Source organism: Giraffa tippelskirchi, chromosome 2 (assembly GCF_054371585.1).
Source record: "Giraffa tippelskirchi isolate mGirTip1 chromosome 2, T2T-mGirTip1v1.2.pri, whole genome shotgun sequence".
In the NCBI taxonomy this organism is placed as follows: domain Eukaryota; kingdom Metazoa; phylum Chordata; class Mammalia; order Artiodactyla; family Giraffidae; genus Giraffa; species Giraffa tippelskirchi.
In genome coordinates, this window is record NC_137276.1 from 139,355,410 (window position 1) to 139,370,944 (window position 15,535).

Here is a 15,535-nt window from a genome sequence, read left to right on the forward strand (position 1 = left end):
CCTTTAAAGTCTATTCATTACACAGCAAGTGGCTAGAAACTTTTTAAGAATAGTAAAATGTGAAATTCTGTGTGATTTTGTTTTCTTCTGTTGGCCATACTGCACGACATGTGGGACTCGAGTTCCCTGACCAGGGATCTAACCCTTGTACCCTGCATTGGAAGCACGGAGTCTTAACTAGTGGACTGCCAGGGAAGTCCCCTATGTGATGTTTTCTGTGATGAATATATCAGCATTTTGTGTTTATTCTTGCTTTAACATCCTTTTCTCACCTACACCTCAGATATTCGTTATCAATTACTGTATAACACATTATTTTAAAAGCTAGAAGCTTAAAGTATCACACACAGTATCTGAGGGTCTGAAGTCCAGGAGCAGGTTAGTTGAATGATGGCTCTTAGAAGGGTACTTTTATGGTGTTACCTGGGGCTGAAGTCATATGAGAGCTTGACAGCTGTGATCTGCTTCCCAGCTCACTCACAGGGCCACTGATTGACAGGAGCTCAGTTCCCACTGTATGAACCTGTGCATGAAGCTCTTCAAGTCTGGTGAATGACATCCCTCAACTGAGTGATCCAAAGGAGGGAAAGAGTGATGCCACAATTTCTTTTATGATCTAGACTCTTAAGTCATATACTGTTAGTTTTGCCTTATGCAAATTGTTAGAAGTCAGTCACAAAGTACAGCCTGTACTCAGTTGGAGGAGATTATACAAGGGTGTGAACCCCAGGAGGCAAGGATCACTCGGGACTTAAGAGTCTGGTTACCATATCCTCCAAATATTTTTGTGTGTGGCAAAATGTACGTATCATTAATTTTGCCATTTAACCATTTTAAAGTGTAATTCAGTGGCATTAAGTACATTAACTGTGTGTAATGATCATTCCATATCCAGAACTTCTTAACTATCCCAAAGAGAAGCTCTGTACCTATTAAACAGTAACCCCCTATTCCCCCTCCCTCCAGCCCTTGATATTTTCTATTCTACTTCCTATCTCTGAATTTGCCTATTATAGGCAATCCACATATATAAGTGGAATAAAAATATTTATCCTTTTGTTTCTCACTTGGTGTTGTGTTTCACTTAGCATAATGTTTTCAAGGTATATCATGTAGCATGTATAAATTTCATTCCTTTTTATGGCTTTATAATACACCATTGTATCTATACAACTGGAAGAATGTCTATCCAGCTTCTTTGCCCATTTTTAAACTGGGATTTTTTTGTTGTTGAGTTGTAAGTCTTCTTTATGTTAAGGATATTAACTGCTTATCAGATAAATGATTTGCAAATATTTTATCCCATTCTTTTTAAAAAAATACATTTATGTATTTATTTGACTGCACTGGTCTAGTTGTGGCATGCAGGATCTAGCTCTCTGACCCCCTGTCCCCTGTGTTGGGAGTGTGGAGTTCTGGCCACTGGACCACCAGGGAAGTCCCTCTCCCATTCTTGAGGTTGTCTTTTCTCTCTCAGTAGTGTCCTTAAGTTTTGATCAAATTCATTTTATCTATTTTTTCTTTTGTTGTCTGTACTTTTGGTGTTATGTCCAAGAAATCATTGCCAAATCCAATGTTGTGAAGCTTTCTCCCTGTGTTTTCTTCTGAGAGTTTATATTTTTAGTTCTTACTGGACTTGTGTTAGTTTCCATTTCAGATTGTCTATTGCCAGTGTTTAGAAAATGCAATTGATTTTTGGGTGTTGATTCTGTATTCTGGAACTTTAGTAAATTTTTTTTTATTAGCTAACAGTTTGTGTGTGTGTGTGTGTGTATGTGGTGGGTAATCTTTAGGGTTGCTGTGTGTAAGATCACATCACTTGGTGGTGGTTTCTTGGTGGTGGGCTTCCCTGATGGCTCAATCAATAAAGAATCCACCTGCAGTGCAGGAGATGTGGGTTTGATCTTTGTGTTGGGAAGATCCCCTGGAGAAGGAAATGGCAACCCATTCCAGTATTCTTGCCTGAAAAATCCCATGGACAGAGGAGCCTGGCAGGCTACTGTCCATGGGGTCAGAAGAATTTGGCACAACTTAGTGACTAAAACCACCACTACCAAGATCACATCACTTGGGAATAGAGATAATTTTAGTTCTTCCTTTCCAATTTGGATGCTTTCTGTTTCTTTCTCTTGCCTAATTGCTCCAACTGGAACTTCCAGTGCTATGTTGAATAGAAGTGGTGAAAGCAGGCATCCTTGTTTTTGCTTTTGTCTTAGAGGGAATGCTTTCAGTCTTCTACCTCTGAGAATGATGTTGTCTGTGGTTTTTTCATATATGGTCTATATCATCTTGAAGAAGCTCCCTTTTATGCTGAGTTAAAAGAAGTGTTTTATTTTTCTTTAAATGGTGAAATGGCGCTGAATTTTGTCAAAAGGTTTTTTCGTATCAGTGGACATGATAATGTAGTTTTCCCCTTTATTCTATTCCTGTGATATAGTACATTGCTTGGTTTTCATAAATGGAACTGTCTTTTGCATTCTAAGAATAAATCTCACTTGTTCATGGTGTATAATTATTTTAATGTGTTGTTATTTGTTTATTTGAAATAATTTGACATGCAACATTCTATAAATTTAAGGTGCACAACAAGTTCATTTCATACATTTATATGTAGCCTACTATTCTTCTTTAGGCTATATAAAGCCTAAAATTCTTCAGGAGATGGGAGTACCAGACCGCTTTACCTGCCTCCTGAGAAATCTGTGCAGGTCAAGAGCAACAGTTAGAACCGGACATGGAACAGCGCACTGGTTCCAAATTGGAAAGGGAGTACGTCAAGGCTGTATATTGTCATCCTACTTATTTAATTTATATGCAGAGGGCAACATGAGAAATGCCAGGCTGAATGAAGCATAAGCTGGAATCAAGATTGCAGAGAGAAATAATAACCTCATATATGCAGATAATACCACCCTTACAGCAGAAAGAGAAGAGGAACTACAGAACCTCTTGATGAAAGGGAAAGAGGAGAGTGAAAAAGCTGGCTTAAAACTCAACATTCAAATAACAAAGATCATGGCATCCGGTCCAATCACTTCATGGTAAATAGATGGGGAAACAATGGAAACAGTGACAGACTCTTTTCTTGGGCTCCAAAATCACTTCAGATGGTGACTGCAGCCATGAAAATAAAAGATGCTTGCTCCTTGGAAGAAAAGCTATGACCAACCTAGACAGCATATTAAAAAGCAGAGACATTACTTTGTCAACAAAGGTCTGTCTAGTCAAGGCTATGGTTTTTCCAGTAGTCATGTATGGGTGTGAGAGTTGGACCATAAAGAAAGCTGAGCGCCGAAGAATTGATGCTTTTGAACTGTGGTGTTGGAGAAGACTGTTGAGAGTCCTTTAGACTGCGAGGATGTCACACCAGTCAATTGCAATGGAAATCAGTCCTGAATATTCATTGGAAGGACTGATGCTGAAGCTGAAGCTTGAATACCTTGGCCACCTGATGTGAAGAACTGACCCATTAGAAAAGATCCTTATGCTGGGAAAGATTGAAGGCAGGAGGAGACAGGGATGACAGAGGATGAGACGGTTGGATGGCAAGACCGACGCGATGAACATGAATTTGAGCAAGCTCCAGGAGCTGGTGATGGACAGGGAGGCCTGGCATGCTGCAGTCCATGGGGTTGCAAAGAGTCGGACATGACTGAGCGAGTAAACTGAATATGCTGAATTTGGTTTGTTAAATTCATGAATGTTTGTAGCAATAGTCACAAGGGATACTGCCCTGTAGTTTTTTGTTTGTTGGTTATTTTGTAGTGTCTTTGTTGTTGCTTGCTTGCATGCTCAGTTGCTTCACTCCTGTCGGACTCTTTGCAACCTTATGGACTCTACCCCGCCAGGCTCCTCTGACCAGGGGATTCTCCAGGCAAGAATACTGAAGTGGGTTTCCATACCCTCCTCCAGGGCATCTTCTCAACTTAGGGATCAAACCTGCATCTCCTGCTGCAGATGGATTCTTTACCTCTGAGCCACCGGAGAAGCCCCATCTTTGTTGTTGGTATTAAGTTAATCCTGCATTATAAAATGAGCTAGAAATTGTTCTCTCTGTTTTGATTTTTTTGGGAGAGTTTGAGAAGGATTGGTGTTAATTCTTCTTGCAATATTCAATAGAACTCACCAATGAAGCCATCTAGTCCTAGGCTTTGCTCTGTTGGGAGGTTTTGATTGCTGATTTAATCTCCTTAGTAGTTATAGGTTTATCTGTCTCCTGTTTCTTCATGAGTCACTTTCAATAGTTCATTTGTTTCTAGGAATTTGTCAGTTTCATTTAGCTTATCTAATTTGATGGCATACAATTGTTCATGGCATCCTCAAAATCCTTTCATTTCTGTAAAATAGTTTAAAATGTTCCTATTTTCATTTCTGATTTTAGGAATTTGAGTCTTTATTTTCCCCTTAGTCAATATAGGTAAGGGTTTGTTAATTTTGTTGATCTTTTCAAAGAACCAACTTTTGATTTTTATTAATTTTCTTTTTACAGTTTTTATTTTATTTATTTCCACTCTATATTATTTCCTTCTACTAGTTTTGAGTTTAGTTTGCTTTGTTTTTCTAGTTTCTCAAAGTTTGATTTGAGATCTTTTTTAATGAATGCTTTTATAGCTATAAATTTCCATCTTAGAAAATAAAAAATAGTTACAAACCAAAATTGCAATAATTCTGGCTTGAATATTTGTCCATGTATTCACCTTCACTGGAGATCTTTATTTCTTTGTACTTCTTTAAGTTACTGTCTAGTATACTGTGTCTAGTGTACTGTCTACTGTATCCCTTTATTTCAATTTAAAGGATTCCCATTAACATTTCCTGTAAGACTGGTCTAGTGGTAGTCAGTTTTTGTTTTTTTCGTTCATGTGCATTAGTTGCTCGGTCATGTCTGACTCTTTGCAACCCCATGGACTGTAGCCCTCCAGGCTCCTCTGTTCATGGTATTCTCCAGGCAAGAATATCTGGAAGTGTCTTAATTTCTCCTTCATTTTGGAAGGACAGTTTTTCCATATATAAATTTCTTGTTGAAAAGTTTTTCTTTTGGCATTTTATATCATTCCACTGACTTCTAGTCTTCAAGGTTTTGGCTGAGCCACTGTTAGTGATCTTACTGAGAATTCCTTATTCATGATGTCACGTTTCTCTAGCTGCTTTCAGGATTCTCCCTTTATCCATGTCTGTCAACAGTTTGATTATAATGTGTCTTGGTGTGGGAGTTTACCTTATGTGCAATACATTAAGCTTTTTAGATTTGTAGATTTTAAGTATTTTGTCATATCTGCACTGTTTTCAGGCATTATTTCTTCAGATAATCTGCCATTTTCTCTCTTCTTCTAGGACTCCCATAATTTTTCAGAATTTGATTTATTTTTAGAATTTCTATTCTTTTATTGATATTCTTATTTTGTTCATAAATTATTTTCCTGATTTCCTTTCTTTTTTGTCCATATTTTCCTTTAGCTTTTTGAGCATATTTAATACCCTTGTTATGAAGTCTCTGTCTAACAAGTCCAATGTGTGGACTTTTATGAGGGTGGTTTCTGTCAGTTCGTTTGCTCTTTGTAAAGGATTATATATTTCTCTTTTTTTGTATGCCTTATGATTTTTTGTTATTGAAAATTAAGCATTTGACCACTATAATGTGGTAACTGGAAGTCAGATTTTCCCTCTTCCTGAAGGTTTGCTGGTTTGTTTTTTTTTTATTATTGCAGTAGGCTGTGATAGTCCACTTGCTTTGAGATTTTTCCACACTATTTTGCAAAGACTATTCTTGATTGTGTGTGCTCATGAAAGTGTCTGTTCCTTTAGTCATGTTCAGCTAATGTTTTGACAGAGTACCTTGAATGCCAGGAGCTAAACAAACAAAACAATAACAAAACCTCATAAAACAGAAAAGCAGAAAAATACGAGATCTAACTACTTCTCTCAGCCTGCAGCTTGGCTCTATAAGATGCTCCTTCAGTGCTTAGGTAGGCTTGCTCTGATCCTAGGAATCAGTCCAAAGTGAAAACTTAGGGACTCTTAAGTCTTTTCTGGGTATGCATGTTGCTTGGGCTTTCTAAATTCCCCATCTTATAGACAGCTGTTTTTGAATGTTCTAATTTCCCAGAGAATCTCATCCTAACTTACCCTGCAGTTCTTAGACAGTCTGTTGGTTGTTTACACCTGTAATATCTTGTCCCAGGCATCTGAGTCTGTAGTTCACCTTGCATCTTTTACAAGCAGTACCCACTGCTTTTTCCATCTATGTTCCAAGTTAGGCAAATTGAAGATGCGAGTCTTACGTTGGTAGTAGAAGGATTCTCCAGAGAGGTTAGATCAGATGCACATGATGGTTTTCAAAGAAGGTCTGTTCTGCTCCCTTGTTCAGGGGAGGGAACTGGCAACAGGGCTGCTGCTGCGCCGGGATAGAAAGGTGAAAAAAAGTGGAAGTTGCTCAGTTGTGTCCAACTCTGCAACCCCATGGACTGTAGCCCACCAGGTTCCTCAGTCCATGGGATTTTCCAGGCAAGAATACTGGAGTGGGTTGCCATGCCCTTGTCCAGGGGATCTTCCTGACCCAGGGTTGAACCTGTGTCTCCCGCATTGCAGGCGGACTTTTTCTCTGATCTGAGCCATCAGGGAAGCCTGGGGAAGATGAAAGTGTGAATAAAAATGTCCCAAACTTTCCTATCATTTTGAAGGTGGCTTTTCTTGATTGGGTGTTTGCTTGGTTGCTATAAACATTTGACTGTTTTCCAGAGCAACAACAAAGTTGGTCCTGACATTTTCTTGTCTTTCTCTTTCTTTCTCTTTGTATCCTTTTGTGGCAGAATGAGAGCTTGGAGTTTCCTAGTTGACCGTTTTTCTTACCACTCATCTATTTAGCCACAGTCTTTTTATAACCTGATCTTGCAAGTGATAACACCATCACTTCTGTCATGTACTGTTCGTACAGACTCACCCTGGAACAATGTGGGGCGAACTACACAAGAGTGTGAATCCTAGGAGGTGGAGATCACTGGGCATCATCTTGGAGGTTGCTTACCACAGGCTAGGACCAGAACTTTCCTCCAAAGTGATTTGGGTTGAGGCCGCAGCGTTTTAGACATTCAAACTAGAACTTTGGTTTGGAAAGCTTTAAGAGAAGGTGTTTAGCTCAGATAAAAATGATTACTGTTTGCCTGGCCTGACACTGATACTCTGCTAGATATTGGACTTCCTAGAATGAGTCAGGCACAGCTTTGGCCTTTGAGGAACTCCCAGGCAGCTGGATAGCAGAATGACTCAGTCCCATACGAGGGCTAGGGGAACATGAGGAGTAGACTTCACTCAACCTGGGGTGAGGAACGTTCCAGTTCCAAATGACACCTGGACAGAACCTTAGAAGTGAGCTGGAGAGAGAGGCAGCTGTGGCTGTGTTGGAAATCATTCTAGGTAGAAGGAACTATGTGAGGATAGGTTGGAGGCTAGTAATGAATGCCATATTATGAAAGTGAAAGAAAGTGTTAGTTGCTCAGTCATGTCCAACTCTGCAACCCCATGGACTGTAGCCTGCCAGGCTCCTCTCTCCATGGAATTCTCCAGGCAAGAATACTGGAGTGGGTTGCCATTCCCTTCTCCAGGAGATCTTCCCGATCCAGGGATTGAACCTAGGTCTCCTGCATTGCAGGCAGATTCTTTACTGTCTGAGCCACCAGGGAAGCAGAGAATTCAGTAATGATGCAATATTATACTTTCTGAGAAACAACTCACACAGTTAAATTAGAAACCAGATGGTAAAATATGGATAATTTAAGTTTTGTTGAAAGCATGCACAAGGTATTATGGGAACTGTTCAGAACTTCATCAGAAGAGGTAGGATAGTCATGTCACAGGAGGTTCTTATGCTAATTTTGGGTGACTGAAAAGTAGCTGGGTGGAGAGGTCACTTCTTGCAGAACAAAGGGCAAGTATAAAGCATAAGGGATGAGACTGTGATGTTTCCCTATGAGGAACTACCAAGGGGTTTATTATGATTGGTAGTTATTTTTATTGAATCATTTTAAGTTATGTGGGGTAGGGGGCTATACAGTGGAGGGAAGCGGCTGTTGAGGGGGTTGTGTCATAAAAGTCCTGTGTGATCCTGTATCCTCAAGGGCTTGAATTATGTTCCAAAGAGGACTGCCAGTGAGGTAGTAACATATCATCACATAGTGTACAGGGACATGAGAATTCTTTATAGACCCTTATAATAATGAATATTTTTAAAATTTGAAAATATTTAATTAAATTAATTTATTTATTGGCTGTGCCACATGGCTTGTGGGATCTTAGTTCCCAGACCAAGGATCAAACTCTTGCCCTCTGCAGTGGAAGCATGGAGTCCCTAATCACTGGACCACCAGGGAATTCCCCCAAATATTTTAAATTAAAAAATTAAACATTTTTTTCTCATCATAAAATCAACTCAGGTTCATTATGGAAAATTGGAAAATACCTACACACAAAAGAGAAAAACCCATCAATATCACTACTCCAAGGAACTGCTTGTTAACATTTCAGTGTATATTTTCCAAATGCTGTACACATGAAACTTATAGAATGTTATAAAGCAATAAAAAATAAAATAAATACATCAATAAAAATAAATATAAAAAAACATAAAACAAATCTTTTCTGACCCGCCCCTTAAAAGAAAATTAAATGCCCTGGGAGTTTGGGGGATTTGTCTGGTTGGTTGGTCACTGAAATCTATATAAATCTGAAATTTATATAAATTTAAAGATCAGTCTCCACCTGTACAGATATTTTGAAATTAAATTAGCAGTTTGCACTTTGAAATTAAAGTGTGATAACATATCATCTAGTTCTTAGTTGAACACCTAATTGAAATGTAAATTGAAAAAGTTAATCAAACACTTTCATAATAATTTTTTTTAACTTTTTAATTTTGTATTGGGGTATAGCCAGTTAACAATGTTGTGATAGTTTCAGGTGAACAGCTAAGGGAGTCAGCCATAAACATACATATATCCATTCTCCCCCAAACTCCCCTCCCATCTAGGCTGCCACATAATATTTTTTTTTAGATAGACTGTTAGAAGCTGATCAAAGCATATACATATTTTATTCTATTTGCTATATATTGCTGAATTACTTTTGAAAAGAGATTTGTCAGTTGTGTTATTGGCATTTTTTGATGTTCAGTCTTTGAATTATTTTTATTGAATCATTTTAAGTAGCATTAATGAGAGACTGTGAGAGCCCTCCAGTGGCCAAGCTAATTCCTGCAAAAATATTGTCAGTGGATTAAAAAGGAATTGAATTTAGTTGTTAAATCTTAATAGTAAAAAAAGGAGAGTGGCTAGAAATAGCTGATAAAAAGGGCTTATCCTGTAGTCAGAGAAGAGATGCCATGGGCTTTCCTTTCAAATTCTTACTCATCTGCTGTTAGACTATGAAATGTTTTGAATTTCACAGCTGTGTAAAATGAAGGTTAAGTTTGTGTTAATTTCAAACAGGTTTACAATCAACTGATAAACTATTTTTGGTGTAAAAGCTAATACATATTGAATACTTACTATGTATTAGGCAATTCTCCAAGCATTTTACATGTAGCAATACATTCTCCATGGCTATTATGAAATAATTACTCCTCTTAATACCATTTTACTGACAGGAAATAGAATTTGAGTTTCTAAACACAGTTACTTACCACAAAGCTTAAATAAGTTGCCCAAGCCCGTATACCTAGTAAGTAACAGAGCCAAGATTCCAACCAGTGCCCTTTAACTTCCCTGGTTGAATGTCTCCCTGGGAACTTGGTGTCCAAGAATGTTCTCATTCAGGGTCGTTTCATAAAATAGAATCTTTATTTATGTAAGAAACAAACAACAAAAGCTATTGATGTGATTGAGACATAAGCTTCTCTTCTAGCCATTTAAAAAAAATTGAAATAGTATAATATTGATGCTTCGTCAATAGCTCAGCAGGTACAGAATCTGCCTGGAATGCAGGAGATGCAGGAGAAGCAGATTTGATCCCTGGGTTTGGAAGATGCCCTGGAGGAGGAAATGGCAACCCGCTCCTGTATTCTTGCTGGGAAAATCCCATAGACCGAGGAGCCTGGTGGACTACAGTCCATGGGGTCACAGATGGCGGCATAGACCACAGACCACTATAGGTCTTCACTCTGCCTCTTGCCGGAGAAGGCAATGGCACCCCACTCCAGTACTCTTGCCTGGAAAATCCCATGGACAGAGGAGCCTGGTAGGCTACAGTCCATGGGGTTGCTAAGAGTCGGACACGACTGAGCGGCTTCACTTTCACTTTTCCCGTTCATGCACTGGAGAAGGCAATGGCAACCCACTCTAGTACTCTTGCCTGGAGAATCCCAGGGATGGTGGAGCCTGGTGGGCTGCCATCTATGGGATCGCAGAGAGTCAGACACGACTGAAGCGATTTAGCAGCAGCAGCAGCAGCTGCCACTTGCCCTCTCCCTAGACCAGCTATAATCCCCACCTGATTTCTTCTGTGCTGTGTTTTCGGAGTCCCATCTGCTATAGACTGTGTATTTGTGCCCTACCAACATTCATATGGAGAAACCTAATCTTCAATGTGATGATGTTTGGAATTGGTGTCTTTGGGAGGTGATTAAGTCATGAGGATGGAGCCCTCATTAGTGGGATTGGTGCCTTTATAAAAGAGATCCCAGAGAGCTCCTTTGTTCCTTCCACCATGAGGGGACACAGTGAGAAGACTGCTGTCTATGAACCAGGAGGAGGACTCTCAGCAGACACAGAATCTACCAGCTGGTGCCTTGATCTTGGATTTCCAGTCTCCAGGACTGTGAGAAAGAAGTTTCTGCTGTCTATGGGAATCTGTCATAGCAGCCCAAATGGAGTAGGACAGCATCCAAGTGAAACCTGGAGGCTTGCCAATTCAATCTCTTTTTTGGAAGGATCCTTCAATTCACCTGGGAAGTAGAGGCTTCCCAGATGGCACTAGTGGTAAAGAATATGCCTGCCAATTCAGGAGACACAAGAGACTTGGGTTTGATCCCTGGGTTGGGAAAATTCCCTGAAGGAGGGCATGGCAACCCACTCCAGTATTCTTGCCTGGAGAATTCCACGGACAGAGGAGCTTTGCGGGCTGTGGTCCGTAGGGTCACAAAGGGTCTGACACGACTGAAGCTTCTTAGCATGCACACATGCACTTCGGTTCAGTAGCATCCAACAGATATTTATTGAGCACCTTTATGCTTGCTAGGTACTGTGCCAGACCCAGCTTTCAGTGACCAACCAACCAGACAAAACCCCCAAACTCCCAGGGCATTTAATTTTTTTTTAAGAGGCGGGTCAGAAAAGATTTGTTTTATGTTTTTTTATATTTATTTTTATTGATGTATTTATTTTATTCTTTATTGCTTTATAACATTCTGTAAGTTTCATGTGTACAGCATTATATTTCTAATTCTGTATACCACAACATGCTCCCCGCTGCAAGCCCATTCCTTTGAAAACTTTGCTTTTAATGTGGGCTTTTGATGCCTTGCCAGTATGATATGCATTTGTGCCCTAACGGAATTACACTGTTTGAGTAACTATTTTTCGGTATAAATGGTAGAAGAACAGTTAACCAGGCTGCTTCCTTTGTTCAGTTTCTAGCCATTATTATACAGTTGACACCCTTTACTCATTTTGCCTTCCTTCTGCCCCTTCTCCTCTGATAATCACTACTCTGTTCTCTGTATCTACATGTTTGTTTTTGTTTGGCTTACTGATTTATTTTGCTTGTTCTACATATGAATGAAATAATACTGTATTTGTCTTTCTCTGACTTATTTCACTTAACATTAATACCCTCAAGATCCATTCATGTTATCACAAAAGGCAAGATTTCACCTTCTCTAAGGCTGAGTAGTATTTCACTGTAATATACCACATCTTTTCCTATTCATCTGACAATTAGGTTGTTTCTGTATCTTCATTATTGTAAATGGCATTTCATTTCTAAAGCTTGTTTGATACATTAGTTTACACTATGGATTTGCACTACAATATTTCTAAAAATGTGTGTGTATGTGGAATTTTTGCATAACCAAATAGGAAAATCCACAAGAGAAATTTCTCCTTTTAAAAAGGGATCTTATTAAAAGTAGTTTATTTTTAAATGAATAATCTCACCTAAGTAATTTCATACATGTTCTATGTTTTCATGTTTGGTTTCCTAAAGAGATGCCTCTTAATATATGAGGAGAACTTTCTGAAGTAAATGTACATTGCATTTGGATCGAATGATCATGCATTTGGAATTTGTGGTTAATCATGTTTCCCTATGAGTCAGGCTCCTTTACACAGAAAATGTTTTCACCAGCTATGCAGTGATAAAAGATAACCACTAGTAGGCGCTGCGAGCCCATTCCTTTGAAAGCTTTCCTTTCAATGTATGCTTTTGATGCCTGTCAGCAAATATATTTGCCAGTATGATATGCATTTGTGCTTTAACTGAATCACACTAAGTTTGATTAACTATTTTTAGGTATAAATGGTAGAATAACAGTTAACCAGACTGCATCCTTTGTTCAGTACACATCTGGGGTTTAGGACACTGACCATTTCTCTAACCCTCCCCTTTAAATATCTTTAAATAAGAATAAGGTTGAGAAAAGTATGTTCAAACCATAGGAAAGACCACTCTTACATTTCTCATAATGGAAAGAATGTTGGACTTAGGGACAGAAGACCTGAATCAGATTTCAGGTGTACCTTTCTATTAATAGCTCTGCTTTATACTAGAGAAATGTGAAGAGATGGCAAAATTTTCTGAGAGAAAATTAGCTGGAAAAACCTCCGTCCAGGAGGTCTGGGGATTCATTGTTCTCACTGCTCTGCCATGACTGGACTCTGAGAGACTGTTTCTCACAACTAAAAGGATACCTGGAGCAGTGGTAGACCTAGAATGTCAGTTTATCAAGTTACACTTTGTTGGAAATCAGATTCTAATTACCGGGAGGGCTTGGGAGAGCAGAGTCACAACCACAGAATGCAGATGACTTTAGGAAAAGTCCCTTGGCTAAGATAGCTTGAGGGACTTCCCCACTTTACAGAGAGCCTTGCCAAAGGGACCACATCCTTGGATTCTGTGGCCACCATACCATCTGCATCTCCTCTGGATAGCAGAGGATTCTCATGGTCTCTCTCTGCTTCTTGGCTCCCAGTTTTCTGTGATTGCAGGGCTGCCCAACTTCCTTTCCAAGGGACATACTCTCTTTATTGACAGCTAATTCCTCCAAACAGGGTATTCTTTGCTGGCCTCCCTTGAGTGGCCTTCTGTCCATCTGTGCTGTGATTGTTTAGATACAGATACAATCTCAGGATTGTATCTCCCATTAATAGAAAATGATAATAATAACCTAATTATTTAAGTTTTAGTCTTTATCAAAGGTAACTCATATTTCCAGTTAACCCATATTGCCTGTGAATAATACTAACAGTAGCTGACATTTCTGAGAACCCATCCATGCTGGGCACTGTGCTTTGCACAATTGTTAAAGTTATCTCAGTCCACGCAATAACCCTGTGGGGACATCTGCTAGTCTTACTTTGAAAGATGAATCACACAGGATAATGGACAGCCTAAGTGATAAAGTCAGATTATGAACTCAAGAAATTCCATTCCAAGATCTTAACTTCACAACTCTTTCTACTTTCTACCGGTTAGTGCCTAAGTTCTGAAATCTGGCTTTACAAAGCCTCTGTGTGTACGTGTATCTGTGTGTGTGTGTGTGTGTGTGAGTGACCTGTGGGAGAGCTGAGCATTGTTGAATTATGATTGGTTTAATTTTTATCATTAGAATGTCAAATGCTCATGCCAAATGCATGAGATCAGATTTCATAACTGCTTTTTCAATGAGTGATGTTGCTAGGGTTTTATATTTTATATTGTACTTCATAGAAAAGCTCTTTTTTATGTTATGAGGAAATACCTGAAAGCATCCAGGTCAATAAACCCTGGTGATGACAAGCCCCCAGACACAATGACTCACTCCAAAAAAAGGACATAGTCCTATAATATAGTAGTTTCCACAAATCAAACTTGTATGAATTCAGGAACACATAAGAGTAGCAAAGCAAGAGTTCTGAATTTTACATAGATAAGAATTCTACATACAAGAGCATATGTAGCGTATACAATAGAAGCCCAGGTTCCCTGAGGCCTTACTTTGTATCAAACATTGTTTAAAGCTTTAAACACGTAAACATTATGATTATGTGATGATTAACTCACATAATCATCAAGGAACCTATGAATTAGGCACTATCTTAATTCTCATTTTACAAATGAGAAAACTGAGGCTCAGAGAAATAAAGTAACTTGAATCCACAGTTAGTAAGGAGTGGAGACAGGATTCGAGACCAGGCAGCCTGGCCTGCATTCTTAACCACCTTGCTCTCTTGGGTGATTATTGCAGCTCTTGCACTTGACACTCTGGCATCTATTACAGAGGTGTTTCTGTCTGTGCATTTGATTTCTTTGGGGTCTCCTTAAGGCAAATCTTCTCTAGGAAACACGGTGATTTACCCTGACACCCAACAGAGATAGGGAGAAGCTTAGTACTTGTGACTTACGATCCATATCTTAGAGTGTTGAGTAGGAAATTTTGTGTTTGCTGAAATCCTTCTCATCTTTAAATCTCATGATTGTTGATAGAGCGATATAAGAAACCAAATGTATGAAAGAGAGTTAAAACTGTTTAATGTAAATATAGCCCAAGGAGGACTTCTCTACATGATAGAAAAGTACATATAATAGGTTTTCCTTGAATGCATGGTGAGAAGGTAGCTTGATGATGTTGATGGTGGGTGATGATGGTGATGGTGATGATGTTAGTGGTGGGTGATGAAGGTGGTGGTGATGATGGTGGTGGTGGTGATGAAAGTGATGGAGATGATGTTGTTGGTGTTGATGAAGGTGATGGTGATGACGTTGGTGATGGTGACGAAGGTGATGGTGATGATGGTGGTGGTGTTGACGAAGGTGATGGTGATGATGTTGGTGATGGTGATGAAGGTGATGGTAATAATGGTGGTGGTGATGAGGGTGATGGTGATAATGATGATGATGATGATGACATTTTCTCTTGCAGAGCACTCACTCTAGGCTAGGTAGTGTTCTCAGTGGAGAACAGGTATTGACTTATTTACATTTAGAAGGTGCTGTCAGCCTAGCTTTTAAGGTAACAAAAGAGACACTTGAGTCCTTTAGGAATTTTCAGAAAGTGACAATTAGGACAGGTTTCTGGGAATGGTCAGTGAGGAGGGGTGAGATGGGAGGGTGGAATCTATCCCTTCCTTGCTATTGTACTCAGGCAACCTAACCCCTCTCATGCTGTCTGTTCATGAGTACCATGTATAAACAATTGTTCCTAGGACAAACAACAAATTGTTCCTATATTTAAACAAATGTAGCAACTGTTTAAATGAGATAAACACATAAGCCTAAACACATGCATCAGGCTTCCCTGGTGGCTCAGTCCTTAAAGAATCCGCCTGCAATGCAGGAGACCTGGGTTCGA

The 15,535-nt window shown here is 39.2% G+C and overlaps 1 long non-coding RNA gene across 1 annotated transcript in view; it reads right to left on the reverse strand.

The window, feature by feature from the left end:
- LOC145538586 (uncharacterized) overlaps nt 1-547 on the reverse strand; it is a 9,558-nt gene extending 9,011 nt beyond the window's left edge. Inside the window, exon 1 of the long non-coding RNA XR_014077062.1 lies at nt 424-547. This is a non-coding gene — a long non-coding RNA (uncharacterized LOC145538586). The remainder of the gene's footprint in view (nt 1-423) is intronic.
- Between the last annotated feature and the right edge of the window lie 14,988 nt (nt 548-15,535).